This window comes from Protomyctophum parallelum, assembly GCF_964188405.1.
Source record: "Protomyctophum parallelum genome assembly, chromosome: 7".
In the NCBI taxonomy this organism is placed as follows: domain Eukaryota; kingdom Metazoa; phylum Chordata; class Actinopteri; order Myctophiformes; family Myctophidae; genus Protomyctophum; species Protomyctophum parallelum.
Window position 1 is genome coordinate 16,452,648 of NC_139705.1, and position 22,996 is coordinate 16,475,643.

General features: G+C 41.9%; 1 protein-coding gene across 1 annotated transcript in view; it reads left to right on the forward strand.

Moving 5' to 3' along the window:
• Nucleotides 1-22,297: 22,297 nt before the first annotated feature.
• The window catches only part of tead3a (TEA domain family member 3 a), a 41,722-nt gene continuing 41,023 nt past the window's right edge, over nt 22,298-22,996 (forward strand). The window contains exon 1 of the mRNA XM_083768268.1: nt 22,298-22,505. The gene's annotated coding sequence lies outside the window, so the exon portion shown is untranslated. The remainder of the gene's footprint in view (nt 22,506-22,996) is intronic.

Genomic DNA, 22,996 nt, shown 5'->3' on the forward strand with positions numbered 1-22,996 from the left:
TTGAAAGCAAATGGACCCTTTAAGATCTTTAACTCTTGCAAGAGCATAAAATGAAACCAACATTTGTTTTCATTTTACAATCTCAAGGGTTGAATTATTGTTAATTACTTAATTTACAAGAAGTCTACACAATTAGAGAATGCAGTGTTGCTGCATCTTCGTCATGCAAGGGTGTCGCAGCAACGCATGTTGTGAGCTTGCAGATCTGCTTTCTTTGAACGTGAACGTTTTTTTGCATTTACATTTTTAACTGAAATCTTTGCTTCTGGCGGGGTCCCTGGAAAAAAATCCAATTTTTTTTAGATGGGGGGGGGGGGGGTCTATGCTCTGCGGCCAAATAGCATATAATCCTTGACACGAACAATGTTGATATAGCAAAGTAAGGTTTTTCAGAAAACTGCTTAGAAGCCGTTAAAGAATCGGCCCCAGCAGGTCTCAATGGGTTCACATTTTGTACCCAGAAAATAAATGATTTTTCAAAATAGCAGATCTACAAGTTCATAGCACGGCATGAAGTGACATGCTATGAGCTTGTATAGATCTGCTATTTTTTGAATAGCCTATAGTATAAAATAATGCTTTTTAGCTGAAACAAAATCTAAAATGACACAGATGATTTTTGCTGCCTGGTCTTAATGGGTTAATGGAGATTTGATTTATTTATTTATGTATTTATATGTTATGTTGGTTCAATATTAATTAAACTCACAGACTGACAGAACTGGGCTGTACTAGGGCATTCATTTATGGAAAAAAAATATATGAATTAAATTATATTAAATATTAAATCAAATTAAATATGGAGACAGTAACAATGTTAGTGTGTGCATGCAGGTACTGTATATGCAATATACTGCACATGCATGCTTCTTGCTTGCTTATCCGAGATCTGTGTGTGTGTGTGTGTGTGTGTGTGTGTGTGTGTGTGTGTGTGTGTGTGTGTGTGTGTGTGTGTGTGTGTGTGTGTGTGTGTGTGTGTGTGTGTGTGTGTGTGTGTGTGTGTGTGTGTGTGTGTGTGTGTGTGTGCGCGCGCGCGCACATTTTTAAGATGAAACAGCCACTAGCTTCCTGCGAGAGAGAGAGAGAGAGAGAGAGGAGAGAGAGAGCCACTTCCTGTTACATTTTAGCTGCAGCCGGACAGCCGACATATCAACCAATGGGCTCGAGTTGAGGGCTGAATGCAGGAAGTGAGCCTGGCTGCCTCCCTCCCTCCCTCCCGGAGAAAAACACACAAGTGTTATGAGGCAACATGATAAGTTCATCTGAGGATAGTCGCTAGGGGCGGAGGAAAGGCAGCAAAGGCTCTCCCACTCCTGTCTTTCTCTCTCTCTCTCTCTGTCTCTCTCTTTCTCTCTTTCTCTCTCTCTCTCTCTCTCTGTCTCTCTCTTTCTCTCTCTCTCTCTCTCTGTCTCTTTCTTTCTCTCTCTTTCTCTGTCTTTCTCTCTCTCTCTCTCTCCCCCTCTCTCCCTTTCTCTCTCTCTCTCTCTCTCTCTCTCTCTCTCTGTAGCTATCGCTATCTCTTGCCCTCTCTATCTCTCACTCCCATCTCTCTCAACATTTGGTCTCCCGCATATAATCGGCACATAGCGGTGGTGGTTTTGTGTGAGAGGGACGTTTTCGTCTGTAGTTCCCGTACGTCGACCCAATTCGGAACTTTAATAGCACCACCAAAGCTGAAACCTCCGCTTTTTGAATGGCAGAGAGAGAGAGAGAGAGAGAGAGGAGGAGGGAGAGAATCTGGGAGTATAGCGTGTTGTTTATGCATTCTGAAGGGACACACGGTGGTGTAAGGCTTGTGAAACAGTGTGCAAGGCGGCGGGCGGGCGGATCGACCGCCTTTTACAAACACGTGGCAGGAAAAGCGCCATCTTAACACTTATCTCCTTTTTAGGTCGAGCTATTAAAGAAACGTCAATGTAGTTACAGGGGCTCCTAATTGTACACGCGATACGCAGATACTTAAGGTAATCGAATCTGCATTGAATACCCCCCGCCGCCCTTTGTCGAAATTGCGTTTGGGTGATGCAATCAGCATTTTTTTGGGTTGTTGTTTTATTTACATATCCTGTTATGTCTTTCTGGAGTGCAACGTTCATTTCCTGCTTGTAGGCACACAGACAGACTCCATTGCTACCAGGGGACTGTCCGTATTGAACAATACTTTGGCATTCTCACTTCTGTTTTATCTGGGGGTTGTTTCATCTTTATGACACGACGACGACACGCCCATGTGATTATAATAAACCAATTGTTCTGCGTACTGAACATAAAGTGCCTGCATGCAAACAAGACTCCCGTAAAAGAATACAGGTTGAACTAGAATGATCTTAAAAGGTGTCTGCGTTATGTCCGTATGAACTAGTATGAACTAGTATGACCTAGTATGAACTAGTATGACCTAGTATGAACTAGTATGAACTAGTATGACCTAGTATGACCTAGTATGAACTAGTATGACCTAGTATGAACTAGTATGACCTAGTATGACCTAGTATGAACTAGTATGATCTAGTATGATCTAGTATGAACTACTATGACCTAGTATGAACTAGTATGATCTAGTATGATCTAGTATGAACTACTATGACCTAGTATGAACTACTATGACCTAGTATGGACTAGTATGATCTAGTATGATCTAGTATGAACTACTATGACCTAGTATGAACTACTATGACCTAGTATGGACTAGTATGATCTAGTATGATCTTAAAAGGAGTCTCTGCGTTATGTCCGGTGTCCACACTTTGTCGCGTTTGTTTCGGCACACGTCAGTTTACTTGTTTCCTGTCCGGCACACGAGGGGTCGTATATATACTACAGACACTCAAGAAAAAAGATTAATACAAAGATCATTACAGTGTGTATTTAAGCCGCTATCACGTCCATCCTCTGACCATACAAATGTAACACGTACGCACAAACGTGCACGCACAGACTCCTGTGAAAGAACAGCCACACACATATACAGTGGTGGAAAAAGTACTCCATTTTCAAATAAACATAGTGCAGTAAAAGTGCGATATTTGGATCCGAGACGTATAGTGCAGTAGAAGTAATAGTATTGTAAATTGGAAACAGTCAAGTAAAGTACAAATGCCTCAAAATTGTACTTAAGTACAGTACTTAAGTAAATGTACTTAGTTGCATTAGACCACTGACAGCCACGCATAACGAGCGGGCAGAGAGAGAGAGAGAGAGAGAGAGAGAGAGACAGTGTGTGCTGCCCAAGCAGGAACGGTATAGAAGCAGAGTAAATATTGCCTTCGTATCAGCCATCATAATCTTATAACGATAAGGAACCACAGAGAGGGAGCGAGTGGTCGGTCGGTTCCTTCCCTCCCTTCGGTAGGCGTATGTGCTTGGTCTCGCTCCGTTTAGCGGCTAAACTTCAGCCAAACGGCCCTCAGATGACCCCTGGAGTCAGGGACGGCCCGGCCCTGTGCGCCGCCTCGGTTGGCTCTAGCTCTCTCCGAGGTCTCGTCTATAAAGTAATCACGGAGAGAAGAGAAGGCCTTCTGCCAGGCCATGGTTCACAAAGGCACACCTGTTCTGCTCAATACAGCACGTAAACGCTGTTTACTCGCACGCACACACACTGTCAGAGTCTCCTATTCTAGAGCAACGGACGACGCAGAGAGAGAGACAGCGACTGAGACTGGGAGAGAGATAGAGAGAGAGAGAGAGAGAGAGAGAGAGAGAGAGAGAGAGAGAGAAACAGACAGACATCAGACAGACAGGAGTCAGATAAAAACGAGCTCCAGTAAAAGTTTCTCCCCTCGTCGTGTCCTATAGTCGAGACGAGCCAACATGGCGGAGCGCGCGCGGCGTGGCGTGGCGTGGCAAAACGACCGACGACGACGAAAAAAGGTAACGTTTCGGGGGGGCGGAAGAAGAACCCTGCAGCGACGAAGGACGAAGCGAAGGGCAAGAGAGGATTACGGGGGCGTTTTGAGGAGAGAGGGAGCAATAGGTGTCACAGGCAGAACACAGGGTATAAGAAATGTATTAAAAAAAAGGTAGTACCTGGAGGTTGTTGTGTGCGAGCGGAGCGGAGCGGCGGGCCGGGACGGACAGCCGGAGGAGAAGAGGGCCGTGATGGTGGGAAGAAGAGGGAGAAGAGAGAGAGAGAGAGAGAGAGAGGAGGAGCGCTTACACCCCTTTCCCACAATCCCCTCCTCCTGGCGTGACTGCGTCTGTCCGTCGCACACGGGGTGACAGAGGGACGTGCACTCACACACAACACGAAAACCACACACACACACACACACACACACACACACACACACAAACGCACAAACATATAAGCTGCCGTATCAAGCACATGGTGCACAAACAAAACAAAACCTCCCTAAAAAAGAAGAAACGACTCCCGGATAGGCACAGAGCGCACAAACATAGCAACTGGGTTTTGAACGAAAGGCAAGTGTATGTGCGCTCGTACACACACACACACACACACACACACAGAGACAGACAGACACACACACATACAGACACACACACGTAGTCGATTCCAAAACACAAACACACACACACACACAGTCTGTTTGCCAGCCTTGAGATCGCCCTCTGCTCTGCCCTGCTCTGCTCTGTGCTCACTTCACTCTGCCTGCCCACTTTGGCATCTGTGCCAAGAGGGAGGGAGGGAGGGAGAGAGACAGAGAGAGAGAGAGAGAGAGAGAGAGAGACAGAGAGAGAGAGAGAGAGAGAGAGAGAGAGAGAGAGAGAGAGAGAGAGAGAGAGAGAGAGAGAGAGAGAGAGAGAGAGAGAGAGGCGGGCAGGAGGAACAGACACTCAGATAGGAAGGGAGGGACATGGTGTAAAGAGAGAGAGAGAGAGAGAGAGAGAGAGAGAGAGAGAGAGGGGGGGGGGGGACCGAGAGGGGTAGCGAAAGAGAAAAAGGAAAGGAGTTACAGACCGGTTGGGCTAAAGAAAGCGAAGAAACGAAAGAGAGGGGAGAGAGAGAGAGACCTTGAGTCGTATGACGTGAGCACACACACACACAGAGAGAGAGAGAGAGAGAGCGGTGATAATCAGTGACACAGCAGCTGGGAGCACTCAGAGAGTTTTGTATGTTAATCGTCTAACATGCAAAATAACCCCTCCGCCACCCCTATCTACTGTACTGCTGCCACACACACACACACACACAGATCTGTCTACTGTACTGCTGCCACACACACAGATGGCACATCAAGACGTCTGTCTCCTCTTCCACATTGTGCCCGTCTGACCGCGCCAATCAATAGACGACGAGAACAGAAAGGAAAAGGAAAAAGACGGGGGGCCGAAATCGTCTCTGAGATTGTTTAGGAATCCAAGCAGATGCCAACATTGTGCTGTCCAGTTCTCTGTCTCTGTCTCTATCTCTGTCTCTGTCCAGTTCTCTGTCTCTGTCTCTATCTCTATCTCTGTCTCTGTCCAGTTCTCTGTCTCTGTCTCTCCGGAGACAGTGCTGTACTTTTCACCACGGTTCGGACATCTTTATTCCGCCCTCCTCCTCCTCCCATGTCTCCTTGCCTCCATTCCTTCCTCTCCCACACCCACAGTCAGGGATCTTATCAGCCCTCCTCAACTGGGGGGTGGGGGGGGGGGTCAGCTAAATTAATCAATTGGGGGGAGGGGGGCAGTATATCTCAGAGAATGTCACAAACGGTGTTGCTTTTTCAGGAAGAGAGTCGAACGGACGAACGCCGACGCACGCACGCACAGCTCTGGGATCAGCCAGCTGCCGTCTAAGACACTTCCTCTATTCCTTCAGCTCCATGAATGCCAGTCCTGGCCAATCATGGCCGCCTTGGCAGGGGACGTCTCACATTGCCAAGTGGCCAATCGGAGCTGGCCTTCCGGTCCTCCCCGTCTTCAAAATGTTCCGTGTGTGTCTCGCCACCCCTCTAGACACAACCCCGTGGTTTCTGCCGTTAAAAGTTGCAAATGTAAAACGCATAATCTTCTCTTCCTCTTCGCAGATTATGCACACTGAGGAAGAGAATACAAAGGCGTCCGATCCTCTTTGGCGTGCTGATGCGAAACAGTTTGTTCTTTGTTTAATTCCACTCGATTATACGTACCTGCGTGTCTCCAAATCACATTAAGAAGACACGTGCACACACACACACACACACACACACACAGCACCACAGGGCACAAACACACACACACACACACACACACACACACACACACACACACACACACACACACACACACAGCGCCACAGGGCACAAAAACACACACACACACACACACACACACACACACACACACAGACACACACACACACTCACATATACAGTACGTGCCAAAAGGTTCAACTCGGATCTCTCTCAAACACTCGACCACAGAGACAAAACAGAGCACATGCACCGGTCTCTCTCTCTCTCTCTCTCTCTCTCTCTCGGCTCTAAAGCCTCACGATTCTTTTCTTGAAGACCAGGAAAGAGAGGAACATATACGCACACACAAAGACATTCATGACATAGAGACACACATTTCACACTGTACGCACGTGCGTGCGCACACACACACACGCGCGCGCGATTGTGTGAACAATCGGGTTCTTCCACGGAGGAGGCTGAGTGGGACGCCACCCCCCTCCCCCCCCACCCCTAAAAGCCTGACGTCACGTCTCTTTTGTTGTTTATGAATTTATTTCTCTCTCCTCAGCTGAACTCTATGAACCGAGCGACGTTCCCTTCCCCTACTCTCCCCTCCCCTCCCATCCCGTCCTCCCCCGGCCAGCCGTACGGTATGCTTTACCCCCTGCCAACAGAGGCGGGCGAATATACAGTATGGCTTTTTAACAAGAGAGGGAGAGAGAGAGAGAGAGAGAGAGAAGTGGCAAAGTTTGAGGGCTCGAAATGTCTCTCTCTCTCTCTCGCTCTCTTTCTTTTCTTCTCTCTTTTCTTCCTCGATCACTCACTGAGTCTCTCTTCCTGCTTGGCCTGTAAAAAAAAAGTTTCAGCTGCATGGCGGCTCGGCCTCTTTTGGCCTCCGGCCAACACCCCCTCCCCCCCCCCCCCCCCCCCCGCGCCCTCCTCCCCCCACCAGAGAGAAGAAGAAGGAAGCCAGGGAGGAAAGCTAATATACTGTAGCAACAGATACTGTATATATATACTGTATTGTACAGGATATGTACACTAAGCTGTGTAAGCCTACTAGCTGTGGTGGCCGCAGTGTCCATTCTGACAGCAGATTCTGACGTGGTTTGGTTCATGGTCTTTTGACCATTTTCTTCCATAAATCTGTGCTTTTGAACACCCTTTACGTCTCTGTGTTTGAAAATATTGAGCCAATGGAAATACGCATTGGACAAAACCTATTAACTCCATTGGACCCTCAAACTGTCTGCTAAAACAGCTAACTCCACCACCTCTCTCCTTCTCATGAAAGGCATTGACAATATCTAAAGTCACAACACCATACTTTGATGTGGCAGTATTGCATCGTTTAAAAAAGATAAGGTTTTCTTCATTTTAAGGATATATATTTTTCATTTCCTGAAAAATGAACATTTTGGAGTTAAGTGGTTTCCTCCCGACAGCAACAATATTATCTTTGATCCGATGTCCTAACAGTCCCATGCAATAGAGCGTCGCAGTCCCGCCCCCTTTCATGACCACACCAGGCCCAGGAAATGAATCCCAATGCATTTTTCCCATTGACATTTCAAAAAGTATTTAAAGACCTTTTAAGCGTCGTACGAAGCCAACTCGAGTCGTGACAAATCAGGACAACAAACACAATATTTTGGACCAAACAAATAATTAAAAAGAATAAAAACAACAAAAACGTGTTGTAAGCTGCCGTTTCTTCTATACTTTCTTTGTTTGGCCCAAAGAATTGTGTTTATTGACAATTTATTGACAATTTCGTCAACAAGCTAGACTAAAACTATAGTGGAGAAGAGTACTATAGATCTAAAAGACAAGTAATTTTAAGTTTGGGTGCTCGGGGTTGTGCTCTGAAAATAACCGATCTAGTGTAAAACCAGCGCATTTGCGATGCCATCATGACCCAACAAAATACATTTTAGTGGACAAAATCAACTGTAGATTTTGTCAACTAAAATCTTGTGCAAACTTTGCTGTCAAAATCAACACTGCATGGTGGTTACTGTTTACTGTATGTCAGTATTTCCCAAACTTTGTAATGTCAAGGACCCCCAAATGAACACTTATTTGCCCGCAGACCCCCATTTGAAAAGATATGCCAGGGACCCACATAAGAGAATATTTGTATGGTTCTATCAGTGATTTTCAACCATTTTCATTTTAAGGACTTTGTTTGACATACGGACAGACCTCAATTTAATGGGATTTCTATATCTGGGACCCCAATTTACAATGTAAAATCAAAGCTAATTTAACTCTGAGAGTGTACAAATGGTACAAATTACAAATGGTACACTCTGAGTTACAGACAAAGGGTCCATTTGGTTACTAACTATCCATTCAGCCCACATGGGGACCCACTGGGACTCTCTCAAGGACCCCTGGGGGTCCCCGGACCCCACTTTGGGAACCACTGCTGTATGTTATGCCTACTATGCCGGTCGGCTGTGCTATACAGGAGGAGAGTGTGGCTGATAGTGTTGTGAAATTCTGGTTTTATCTGGGTGTGAGTGCTCGATCTGATAACACTGTCTCATAGCACTCACACACACACACACACACACACACACACACACCCAGGTCACACCAGGACACCGCGTGTGTGCGCGATGCGCGCGTGCTCACTCTCCTGCCTTCTAGGGTAATCATTGAAGTGGGACGCCTTGCTTGCGGGAGAAGAAGAAGCAGGCTCCGATGTTGATTAAGACAGCAGGTTTTGACGTGGTTTTTGGTCATAATTATCTTTTTTGAATGAAATCACATTTAGTTAATTTGTCCTCTGGAATCTTTTACTTTTCGTCTAGTTTTAGTGGATTAAATATCACAAGAGTTTAGTCGTCTAAATCTACAGTTGATTGTAGTCGACTAAAAGCTATTTTGGCAGGCCTTGGTGGCGTCGTAAATAATGCCTGATTTGTATAGTTTGGCTATACCGAAAATAGCAGATCTACATGGGCTTGTAGATCGGCTATTTTCGGACCATGACGGCCAAGCATAAAATGACTTGTCTTTTAGTTCTACCGGATCTCTTCTCCACTAGTCCCTCCCTAACATTTTAACTATTGTTTTTATTTGTTGACAAAATTGTCAACATATTTAGTCTTAGTTTTACTCAATCATAGCTTAGTTTTTATTTAGTTTTCTTGAGTGAAAAAAGCTGACACAACATAATACAAACATATGAACAAACACTCTACATCAATGGTTCACAACCTGGGGGTCGTGAGTGCCCCCCAGAGGGGTCGCCAAATCTTTGGTAGGGGTTGCCAGTTTTTCTCTACGTTTTCTAATTAATATTTCAGTACAGTCGCAATACAGAATATTTAGGTAACAATAATAATTAGTAGGTGAGGTTCTGACGCACGGAAGCTTGACGTCAGACGTCAGACTGAAGACGAAAGCACCCAAATCACGTCGATAAATCTGTGGGGTTTTTCAGTGGCAGTCAGTGCCATTGGCTACTACCAGTGGTGGAAAGTACATTTACTCAAGTACTGTAATTTGTAGGTAAACCTTACTGGAGTATTTACAAATGTCAATTACCCAGTTCAGCCCTGTATACATTTCGGCCATTTAAAAATCTAAAATGATACAGACGTGGATTTTATAGTGTTCTCTTCCGAGTGCAGTACTTTCATCCAACGGAGCATTGGTCCGAACGACAACCTACCTCCAGACACCTAAACCTAACCGCAACCCTCTCCCGACCCGCAGCGCTCGGAGCTCTGTCGGATGATAGTATGCCTCCCTTCTCTTCCTACACACAGATTTCACAAAGATGACACACAGATGTCATATCTTTGTTACTGATTTTCTGTAGCCACACCCTGTGCAAACTCGCGCACACATGCACATACGCGCACACACACACACACACACACACACACACACACACACACACACACAAACAAACACAAACCCACTGACCCACTGACACCACAATAAATTCCCACTTCTTCACACTGCACCTATGTGTGTGTGTGTGTGTGTGTGTGTGTGTGTGTGTGTGTGTGTGTGTGTGTGTGTGTGTGTGTGTGCGTGCGTGCGTGCGTGCGTGCGTGCGTGCGTGCGTGCGTTTGCGCGCATCTGTCTGTCTGTCTGTCTGTCTGAAATGGGAGTGGATTCAAAATGTGTCATGCAAATTCCTTGTAGCAGACATGGAAGAATTGTGATAATCTTGTTGGGACTGTCACAGTGTAAGTTGCTTGCACACACAGTGACAAACCTTCAATAGGCCTACTTCACAGACATCACGTGGTGTTAATATAACTGTGTAACGCACACCAAAGTCCTAGCGGTGCCGGCACACGGGAGAAGACGAAATCTTGAAAAAACAAGAGGGTGACTGCACACGCCAATAGCCAGTGCCAATGTTTTATTAGGATACAGGGCTGAACTGGGTAATTTAAATTTGTAAATACTCCAGTAAGGTTTACCTCAAAATTACAGTACTTGAGTAAATGTACTTTCCACCACTGGTAGTAGCCAATGGCACTGACCACTGACTGCAATGCCACTGAACTGAAAAACCCCACAGATTTATCGATTATTGATTTGGGTGTTTGGTTTTGTCTTTGTCTTCAGTCTGACGTCAAGCTTCCGTGCGTCAGAACCTCACCTACTAATTATTATTGTTACCTAAATATTCTGTATTGCAACTGTATTCCCTGATGAAGGCTTAACCGCCGAAACGTTGGATTCATTTTTGTCTTACCTGCTGTTCTAATAAAATATTGGCACTCTGGCTATTGGCGTGTGCGGTCAACCTCTTGTTTTTTCAAGATTTCCTCTAAATTTTAACTGTCAGCATAACAATTGGTTTCTCAAATTAGTCAACAATATACTATGTATATCCCAATAAACTCACATTTTGTACTTACATAAGTATCAACACCACAACGAAAACACAGTTAAAAGTAAAAGTCTGGTATTCAAAATTCACTTGAGTAAAAGTTAAAAACTATTTGCATCAAAATGTACTTAAAGTAATAGCAGATCTACAAGCTTACAAATGCGTGCAAATTAAGGGACACGTTGTGAGCTTGTAGATGAAGTTGCTGAAGTGGTTAATGTATGTTTTGTGATAATAAAACTAGTAATTAAAGTTTTAAAATAATATGCAATTATTGCCTCTGACATGTAGCGGAGTACAAGAAAATATAGAAAATTGGAAATAAGTAAAGTAAAAAAGAAAAAGAAAAGTGTACTCAAGTACATTAGGCTACTTGGGTAAATGTACTTAGTTACTTTAACACTGCCTAATAGGAAAGGATACAAAAAGTAGGCTAAACAAAGTGTTTTCTTACCATAGGGCTACTGGTAGGTTTCCATCAAGATATAGTCCGCCACCTGGTGGAAACATTGTGTTAGTGCAGTTATTCAATTCCAAAATGAAAATGAGGTAATTCCATGCATGATGTATTCGAAAACAAAACAAACAAAAAAGGTTTGGCAAAGTGGTCCTGCATGTGTGAGGTGAGGTTTAACCTTATTTGCCATTTGACCTTTTAAGAATCAAGCTGTTTCTTATTGTCCCAAACAAAATTAAAATGAAACAATATAATGCCCAATAGCCGACCACAATTTTAAACATGGCCGGCGGTTCTATGCTTCGTTCAGACCCATTCTTGTTAGAATTACAATTACATTTACCCTGGCTAGCTGGCACGTAGATAATTCCTTGAAAGAAAATGTGATGATGAACGTCTGCACTAGCCTAAGGCAAAACTCAACACGTGACAAATGTTCACTAATAATGCAAATTGGCTAGCTAACTGATGACTGTTTTTAATTAAGCGGATTGGTCATAAGATTGTTGTTGAATGTAATGTAAAATAAAATAGTAGGCTAAACACTAAATTGTTACTGATTTAGGCCTACCTGATATCTCATTTTTCACCAACACATTGGTGTGGGGAAGAAGAGTGCATTGATGACAACTCAGCTCATGATGCAGTTGATTGAGGCAAAACCATTAGGCAACATGATCATCACGTGGTTCTGTTAAGGATCCCCCCTCTAGAGCCAATCTGTAACATTGTACATCTGCTATTTTCAGAGGATTTGTTTATAGATTGTGTACACTTGAAATCTTGTGAAATGGGAGATTCTGCCCAATTACTTTTACTTTTGGTACTTTAAGTAAGCCTACATTTTGATGCCAATAATGTTGTACTTTTAGTCAAGTAGCCTACATTTTGAATACTTAACTTGTACTTAATTGTAACAGATTATTACTACAATAGGGAATTGTTATTTTCAATTACTTTGTTCCATTTCATTTTACAATTGTAATGTATTTAATAAAAAAAGAATAGTAGCCTAATTGGAAAAAAAAACGTTGTGCAATATAAGGACAATATCAGTCACCAGAACTGTTTTCAATTTGTCTAACATGGTTGAAATGGAGTTTGAAGTTACAATGGTGGTTCACCACCAGTGGTCTTGGGGGGGGGGGGGGGGGTCCAGATGGTCACCAGCTAAATGATGTAGAGGTGGTAACCAAATGGACCCTTAAAGTACTTAAAGTACCAAAAGTACAAATTGTGCCATTTCAAATGATCTAAACAGCATCTTGCAAGACTAATCATTAATATATTCATCTGGAGACTTCACTAGGTAATTGAAAATGTCAGGATATGCCACTCCTCCATTTAGCTGGGTTATTCAAGTGGTACATGAATTTCTCTATTGAGAAAACAACAAGACACTTCATACATTTGGAAACATATTTTTATTCAAATCAATATAGTTACAGTAATAAAGTTAATTTCGCATTATTTAAAAAGTAGGCTAACTACAGTTGAATTTCAATGGACTTCTATGGGCTGGCCTACAGTAGGCGTACACCGTTCTAACGGACCAGAAGTGGGGCCGCTGTCTCATTTGGGGGCTTGAAATGTGTAGTCCCCGTGTGTCTCTATGTATGTCAGTACTCCACCAGCCAATATGAGAAACCACTGTTCTCGATGACGTAACTAAAGTACGTTTCAAAATTGGTATAAGGTCAATAGTTGGTATGTATCGGCTGGGTCTGTACAGTTTGTCGATGTGCTCCACCGGGCAATGAGGGAACACTGACCACTGCTGTATTTCAAACCTAGACAGCAGCAGAGAGCTTTAGGACTCAGAGCAGCAGTCGTATACCAGCAGTGGTGAGTGCACCTCATGGCGTGTTCTGCTTGCGCACAAGTAGGCCATACATGACCTACTTGTGTGCAATGCGCAAGTTGGCAGCTTGACAGAGTGCATTTCTAGTTACTTGCGTGAGAAGAGCACATGCAAGTACTATTTCCGGCTGCGTATGTCGGTGACTCCTTCGACCAATCAGCGATTGTGAATTTTTGGTGGCATCCCTGGCCAATCAGGGATTGTGTATTGTCTTTGGTGGCGTCGCTCGGCCAATCCAATCAGGGATTGTGTATTTTGGGTGGCCAATCAGAGTGCAAGTTGGTATAGCTTGCTGCATACTGTATGTCGGTGGCCCCTCGACCGATTGTATTGGCTCCCTATGTTGATGATGTCACTCGGCAAATCAGGGATTGGCTGATGAGGGACATGTGGATGACGTAACTAATTTGAATTTCAAAGTTATATGGAACTTAAAATATAACTTAACTAGAACTGCACTCTGTCGAGTGCATACTTGCTTGTTGCACACTAGTAGGCCATAAATGGCCAACTAGTGCGCAAGCAGAGTGCGCAAGTACTTTCGACCGCTGTAAACTGTCAAATCTCAGTATCTCTGTGAAGGAACGTTTGAAATGTCTAATTATTAGGTGTAACTATTTGCTACCTATCTACTTTATGCATATAAACACCTAGTATTATTAAGTATGGTTCAAGTTTCTATCTATATAAGAAATACAGTTTTATTGATTTAGATATGTTCTGGATCCCCTTTTAATTTTTTTAAGAAAAATAAATCATTGATATGTGATGAAAAAAAAGGTATATAAACTGAATTAAAATATGTTATACAGTATAATTATTCTATTATTTATTCTAAATTGTCAGTTGTTTTAAATTTCATCTTGGAATATAGTGATATTAATACTAAATCATGATCAGAGTAATAGGTGTCTCTAACTTCAATTTCTGTAATAATACTTTCACATTTGTTAAAATATACATGATCTAAAAACCGTCCCAGCCAACCCGCCACTTTTGATGCGTATGAAAATAAAATAGCAAATTGTGCCTGATTTGCTGGGACCAGAGTACATGGTGTGTATATGTATGACTAGCTCTCAATGATGACGTAAGACATATGGTCATGTATGTAATCTGGTCCCAGCAAATCAGGCACAGATATATTACATACATGACCATATATATGACATTGGTGCACATGTCTTACGTCATCATTGAGAGCTAGTCATACATATGTATATCTAATTTGTAAGTTGATTAGCGGTATACTGTGGTTACTTTGCGCCAAAAACCGTGCCAGCCAACCCGCCACTTGATGCGTATGCAAATAAAACAGCAGATTTGTGCCTGGTTTGCTGGGACCAGATTACATAAATGACCATATTTCTTACGTCATCATTGAGAGCTAGTCATACATATACACACACCATGTACTCTGGTCCCAGCAAATCAGGCACAATTTGCTATTTTATTTTACTGATTATGTATATAGTATACGTATGACTAGCTCTAAATGATGACGTAAGACATACATATACATATACTATATAGAGTATGTAGTTGTAAGTTGATTAGCGGTATACTGTGGTTACTTTGCGCCAAAAACTGTGCCAGCCAACCCACCACTTGATGCGTATGCAAATAAAACAGCAGATTTGTGCCTGGTTTGCTGGGACCAGATTACATAAATGACCATATTTCTTACGTCATCATTGAGAGCTAGTCATACATATACACACCATGTACTCTGGTCCCAGCAAATCAGGCACAATTTGCTATTTTATTTTACTGATTATGTATATAGTATACGTATGACTAGCTCTAAATGATGATGTAAGACATATGGTCATTTATGTAATCTGGTCCCAGCAAACCAGGCACAAATTTGCTGTTTTATTTGCATACGCATCAAGTGGCGGGTTGGCTGGCACGGTGCACACAGACCGGGCGAAATTATTACTTGCGCGCTCTGCTTGCGCAAGTAATAAAACAGCATATTTGTGCCTGGTTTGCTGGGACCAGATTACATAAATGACCATATTTCTTACGTCATCATTGAGAGCTAGTCATACATATACACACCACATACTCTGGTCCCAGCAGATCAGGCACACTTTGCTATTTTGTTTTACTGATTATGTATATAGTATACGTATGACTAACTCTAAATGATGACGTAAGACATACGTATACATATACATATACTATATAGAGTATGTAGTTGTAAGTTGATTAGCGGTATACTGTGGTTACTTTGCGCCAAAAACCGTGACAGCCAACCCGCCATTTGATGCGTATGCAAATAAAACAGCAGATTTGTGCCTGGTTTGCTGGGACCAGATTACACAAATGACCATATTTCTTACGTCATCATTGAGAGCTAGTCATACATATACACACCACGTACTCTGGTCCCAGCAGATCAGGCACAATTTGCTATTTTATTTTACTGATTATGTATATAGTATACGTATGACTAGCTCTAAATGATGACGTAAGACATACGTATACATATACATATACTATAGAGTATGTAGTTGTAAGTTGATTAGCGGTATACTGTGGTTACTTTGCGCCGAAAACCGTGACAGCCAACCCGCCATTTGATGCGTATGCAAATAAAACAGCAGATTTGTGCCTGGTTTGCTGGGACCAGAATACACAAATGACCATATTTCTTACGTCATCATTGAGAGCTAGTCATACATATACACACCACGTACTCTGGTCCCAGCAGATCAGGCACAATTTGCTATTTTATTTTACTGATTATGTATATAGTATACGTATGACTAGCTCTAAATGATGACGTAAGACATATGGTCATTTATGTAATCTGGTCCCAGCAAACCAGGCACGGATTTGCTGTTTTTTTTGCATACACATCAAATGGCGGGTTGGCTGTCACGGTGAACGAAGACCGGGCGAAATTATTACTTGCTCGCTCTGCTTGCGCAAGTAAAAAGTCCATGGATGCTGATAGAGCTTGCAATTTACAACGGGAAAGAGAACACACATAGACATCCTCTCACGTTGGGTGGTCTAGAATAGACCAGGGGTGTCAAACTGGTGGCAGAAGGGGCCAAATTCAGCCCACAGAATCATTACAGATAATAAGATTATTATTAATACCTTTGTTTTAGAATTACAACGCCTGACTGTAGAATAAGTTAATTGATAGTTTGAAATAGAAGTATGTTATAAATGTTATTATCTTTTTACTTTAGCCTTACTTTTGATTTTGTCGGTTTAATAGTGTTTTTTTTTTTTATGTAAGTATGCTTCACATGAATCACATTGAATTGGTTTTGAATGGACAATATAATTGTTATATTTCTTTGCAACACATCGTAATTTGTGGAAAGTTAATTACAGCTGGCTCCTTTTCAGGCGAAGAAGCAACGACTCTACTCCGAGTATCTCTCGCGTGACTTCTCACCCTATCTCTATATGGGAGATGCCAGCCACCCGTCGAAGAAAACTCATTTTGCACGCTCGTATTCGCGACCCTATTCTTTCGGTCATGACCCACACTTCATGAACGTAGGTGAGAGTAGGAACGAAGATTGCTCAGTAGACAGAGAGCTTTGCCTTCCGGCTCAACTTTCTTTTCGTGAGGCCGATTTTTACAAAACACAGTTCTTCAGTAGAATTTTTTTTTTTTTTTTTTTAAGCTGCGTTATGACCCGTGTGGGTCTTCATCAGGTCAGTTTTTTTATGTTTACATTGTTGTTTGACACTGTGTCTTACTTATAGTTTAATATTGACATTTGAAATCTGTACTCTGTTGAAATGTATTTAAATTCTGAAATCCATACAAATTTCACATTCTTTATTATTTACCAGAAGTATGCACAGGGCTGAAATGGTTCATGTAGGCTATGTTTTGTAATAATAATCCAAATCTACAAGGTAACTACTAGTAACTAAAGTTTTCAAATAAACGTAGTGGACTAAAGGTACAATATTTCAATCCTAAAATAGAAATATTGGAAATTGTTAATACTCAAGTAAACTACAAATACCCCAAGATTGAATTTGTATACGTTAGATGGATGTTAGGTAAGGTTCTTAGGTTACGTATGATCCTTAATGACTCTTATTATTTTGATGTATTAGTAGTAGTAGGCTATGTGTTGTTCTTGCTTAGTGCTTACTGTAAATCACTCTGGATTAAGACTGCTAAATGCCTACATTGTAAATTGTAAGTAGTACAGTACTAGTAAATGTACTTAGTTACTTTCCCCCACTGCCCTGATGTGAACCTTCAAGGCTGCTCTGTTGTGAACTCCATAATGAGATCAACCCTGGCAGACGGCCATGTCTGCAGAGAAGGCATTGTTGGAGAAAACGCATCCTCCTCCTCCTCCAGTGCCAGAGATGGCCAATTTGGTGCAGGCCAAAGCAATTATGATGCTTAGAAAAACATTCACAAGGAGAGTCCTCTTAATTACAGGGGTGGAGAGACTAGGTTTAGAAGTGGTTGGTGGAGTTTTGTCTGTTGTTGATTATATTGTGGGATGTTTTCACTCTCATAACATAACGGCCCACGTATCTATTAGTTGACCTTTCTAATTAAAAACATAATACAACAAGTGCAGATTATTACAATTTACAATTTAGTCATTTAGCAGACGATTTACAGTAAGCATGAACAACACATGGTAATGCATCAAACACACATATAGTCATCAAGGATCTTAAGCAAGCTAACCTTTTAAGAACCTAACACTGGAATATCTATGCAACTATGCGTATACACTATAGAGTGCTATGTCTACATAATAAAATGCTATCTAAGTTACATAAATTGAGCATTTGCACACGCCTGTGTAAAGGCCGCCGAGGCTAGGGCAAGTGCTACGGCAAGTGTTGCGGTTGTGTGCTAAGATGGAGTCTGAAGAGGTGGATTTTCAGACTACGGCAGAAGACAGGGAGTGAGTCTGCCGTTCTGATTGCACTGGGAAGTGCATTCCATAGTTTTGGAGCCAGAATGAAGAGGAGTTTGTGAAAGTTAACATTATTATATAACTTATTATTATATAAGTAGACATTTTAGAGCAGGGGCTTCTCAAAGTGGGCGCCTTGGCACCACACGGTGCCTCAGAATACTTTGATAATATTTTGGAATTGATAAATGTCACTTAATTGCACTTTACTCGGCAGTGCATTATTTTTCAGTCTACAGTATACAAGTCTCTTAACCAAATATATCAGATGTACAAGCTCACGACGCGCGTTGTGAGGCTATTTTCAGCTATTTTCCATCCATCCTATCTTCAATCGCTTATCCATAGTCGGGTCGTGGGGGCAACAGCTCCACCAGGGGGCTCCAGACTTCCCTCTCCAGAGCAACATTAGTAACTTCCTCCTGGGGGATCCCGAGGCGTTCCAAGACCAGAGATATAATCCCTCCATCTGATCCCTGGTCTGCCCTGGTGTCTCCTCCCAGTGGGACGTGCATCGAGGACCTCCCTAGAGCGTCGCAGTCCCGCCCCGGAACCAGCGGCTTGGAAGTTAATTTCCCATTCATTTTTCCTATAGTTTCAGAAAGTATTTATTTAAAGACCTATAAGCCTCGGATATAGCCAATTAACTCGGATGGTGACAACAAACACAATTCTTTATTTTTTTAATAAATACTTTCTTCTTTTACATTTTTATCCCACGATTTTGCAACCCATTATTTTCACCCAGTGTCAATCCTGGGCACTACACTTGTTCTGCCAACCTTGGGGGGCAGCGGACTGACCTTCCTTCTATGCATTTGTTACTGTAAACTTGTAAAGTAACAATGTCATTCAGGTGGTACCGTGAATGAAAGGGTTATTTACAGGGGTGACCTGGCTGAGACAAAAATGTTTGAGAACCACTGTTTTAGAGCCCATTCGTGGGACAATACTGCCCTCTACAGGTCATAAGGGAGCACAGCATTCATAGTAATACTGTGCACTGTGCAGTGTGTGTATGTACCATACTGGAAACAGGGGCTTATTGTCCAGTAGTTGAGAAACATATAGGGTATTACTTCTGTCTGTCTGTCTGTCTTGTGATTTGGTGTTCCTGGATCATTACATGTTATGTTACAATAGAATCATTGTTAAAATTGCACGATGAGCTTGCTAGTTACCACATTCCCAGTAGTGGGAAAATGTACAAAATGATTTTATTTTATTTACTTTTATTTTTAGGTATTTAAGTAAAAGTATCAATTCTGCAATATAGAAATACTCTGTTACAAGTAAAAGTCTGGAATTCAAAATGCACTTGAGAAAAGTACAAAAGTATATGAAAATGTGACACAGGCATTATGATGCATCAGGGCCTGCCCGACAGAGGGCTAAAATGTGACCAAAACTAAATGGAATTGTATTAAAAAGCTAAAACTACATCAACATTTGCTTTCAAAATAAAGACTTTCAACAACCCCCAGTACTGGAGTCAAATAAATAGATACTCCTGGTCAAATATTACTCCACAACAAATGAACGTTGCTCGGTCAAATGTGTAGGCTACTTGGTGTTAAAGTACTGGAGTCAAAAGTACAAATTACAAAGTATATTTTCTTCTCAGTATTGGTGTGTTGCTGCATCAAAATAATTACATTTTCCAAAAAACATTAAAAGATTTTACAAACATTTTCAAGGCCTTTTCCCCCTTCCTATGTATATAGTAGTCCAAGAGTAGATTACAACATTTGTCTTTGGAATGTAGTGGAGTGATGTGAACTTGTAGATCTGCTATTAGAGTAGAAATAATCGTGAATTTGTGATATTGATCAGTTTCGATGAATTGAGTATGATGTTTGAACTGTATCAAAAAGTCAGTGTCCCTGCTCTGTTAACTCAATCCATATTCAGAGACATTATCAAGGTTATACTTGTGTCTATACTGTATGCCAGTGGTTCTTGAGAATCTTGAGGGAGTTCTAGGAGGTCCCCAGCTAAATGATAGTTACATTTGTATATTCTCAGAGTTAAACTAACAGTGATTTTACAATATAATCGGGGAGATAGTAATGCCATTAAATGGGGGTCCGTAGACTAATGCATGTCAAACTAGTGGTCCTTGAAATTAAACGGGTTGAGAATCACTGCTAGAGCCGTAAAAATCTTCTGGGTCCCTGGCATATGTTTTCAAATGGGGGTCCACAGGCTAATTAGTGTCAATTAGGGGGTCCTTGACATGACAAAGTTTGGGAACCACTGAGCTATACTGTATATGTGTGTGTGTATTTTTCATTTGAATACATAGTGTTACTCCAATGTTGTTGTTTTTTTGTTTTTACATATCCATTTATAATACAATAGATAAAAGGCCAGACTTATGCTTTAGAAGTTCTATGTCATGTGTTTTAACTTTTATTATCTATCTATTAATGCACCAAGTCTCTATGTGTATACGTCTCTAATCCACTCGAGAACCATTCGCCCCACTGACTTAAAATTCGACACACACGTTCCACACCACTGGGAGTTGCAGTGCCCGGCCTTGAGTCGGTCGGACCCACGGTTGTCCAGAACCGCCACACAAGGCCTCTGCCCAGGCCTTGGACAGGTAAGGCTCTGACATCACAATGTGTTCTGACATCTTCATATAGACTCCATATTTGGGCATGCCTGACAAAGAACTCCAGACGGTATGCGCATGACATCATCATCATACCAGGAAGTTATGCAGGAATGCCTACTGAGTGGCAAATAACCACTGTCTGGCCTTGACAGCCCATACATCCAAACTGAGTTACATCCAAAGTCCTATTTCATTGCATGAAATGACTTTAAACAACATTAAATTAACTTTGTCACTCACTTTGCCACTCGATTTGCCACTCGATCTGCCATTCACTATATGCATGCAAATACCGGACACAGACATAATAACTGGGTGTGGCATGCATTTGACACACGTGTTCCACACCACCACAATGATGCGCGACCTCGCCCCTTATTAGCCAATTGATCACCCCCCCTATGGGCACTGTTCTATTAGCCTAAGTTAAATGTTTTAAAAGCATATATTTTTAATTACCGTTGTTGCTGCTTGGGTTCAATAGTTTATGGACTCTCTAAGTCTAAACCACTAGTTCTCAACTGGGGTTCAGGCAGGGCACCCCCAGGGGTCCTTGAGGGGGTTCCAGGGGTCCAACACTAAATGAATACGATTGATTGATTGATTGATTGATTGATTGATTGATTGATTGATTGATTGATTGATTGATTGATTGATGTATTTATGAACAGTTTGGAGAATTACAGTACATTTCAAGCACAACTCAATACAAAACTGTTAACTGTGGACAACACCATAAAGCATTACACTTGAAAACTGTATTAAATAAAACAGACTAATAGTGTTAGTAAAATGAATGGGGTAGCCTACTTAGTATCAGTATTTACCAGTGGTGTACATAATTTTATTTTACTTTTACTTCTACTCCACTACAACTCAGAGGCAAATATTATACTTTTACTCCACTAGAATAGAATTAAAACCTTAGTAACTATAGTTACTTTGTATATTTTGATTATTATTACAAAACATACATTAACCACTATAGCCCTATACTGTATATATATTTCAATAATTTGAAAATAGCCAATCTACAAGCTCACAATGTCCATGCGACGCACTGTGAGCTTGTAGATCTTCTATTTTCATACATTTTAGGCTATACATTAGAAAGACATGTGAAATGGGACATTCTGCATAATGAGTAGGCTACTTTTTACTTTTGGTAGTTTGGCCTACTTTTACTGAAGTAAATGTTCAATTCCGGACTTTTACTTGTAACAGTGTTTCCACATTTGCATTATTAATAGTTTTACTTAAGTTTAAAATAACTCTGAATATATTATAGTGCTTCGGTTCAACAGTTTGTGGATAAAGTAAAAGTCAATGAGAGGCTGCATGATCATGTTAATGTCAATGGAGGAGGAGTTTTGCGTTTGGCTCGACTAACTTCTGTTGTGTGAGCGTGTTTTCTAAAACCACGCCTCTGTATTTTTCCTCGGCTCCGTGTGCGTTGATTTCATACCAAACTCATATTTGGCATTCCGCCTTTTCTCTTCCCCCCGCCGTGTCAAACAAGGGAAATCTTTCCGAGGGAATAATAATAACCACACATCATCTCGGTTACTCTTCTTAAAAACTTGCCTGCTGTTGGAGTTTATAATACGTTGCGTTGAGTCGTGCCTCTAACTAAAACGGCGGAGGGCGAGAGAGCAGATTGTAAAGGTGAGTGGTTTAGTCCTTTTTTGCAAAAAAAGTTCTTTGTTATGTGCAACAACTTTTTTTCCCCCTTCCTTTCCGTGCAGCTGCTATATGCTCTGCCCCTAGCTGCCTGAGTGAACCGCGCTGCCTGCCTGAAGTTTTTGGGATATTTGTCATATTTGGCATTTTTTCGCCGTGCATTGCTGATTCCGAGCCCCCGTGTATTAGCGCGGAGGCTCCCAGTCCCTCCGCCATGTAGCGGGGCTATAATGGCGGTGAGTTGGGACAGATCTGTCGGGCTTTCTTTTTTTTCGGGGACTTTGTGGAGGTATTATTAGCTCCGTAGGCTAGCACGGGTAACTTAGCAATTCAACAAACTCGTGTCTTTAGTTTTTGAGACATGATTTTGCTCGGGTTTTTGTGTGTGTGTGCACGCGTCATGCTATAGACTGGAGTTGTTGTTCTTTGATCAGCAGGGTTTTGTTGATGCGGTTAGTAATATAGTAACCACTTTT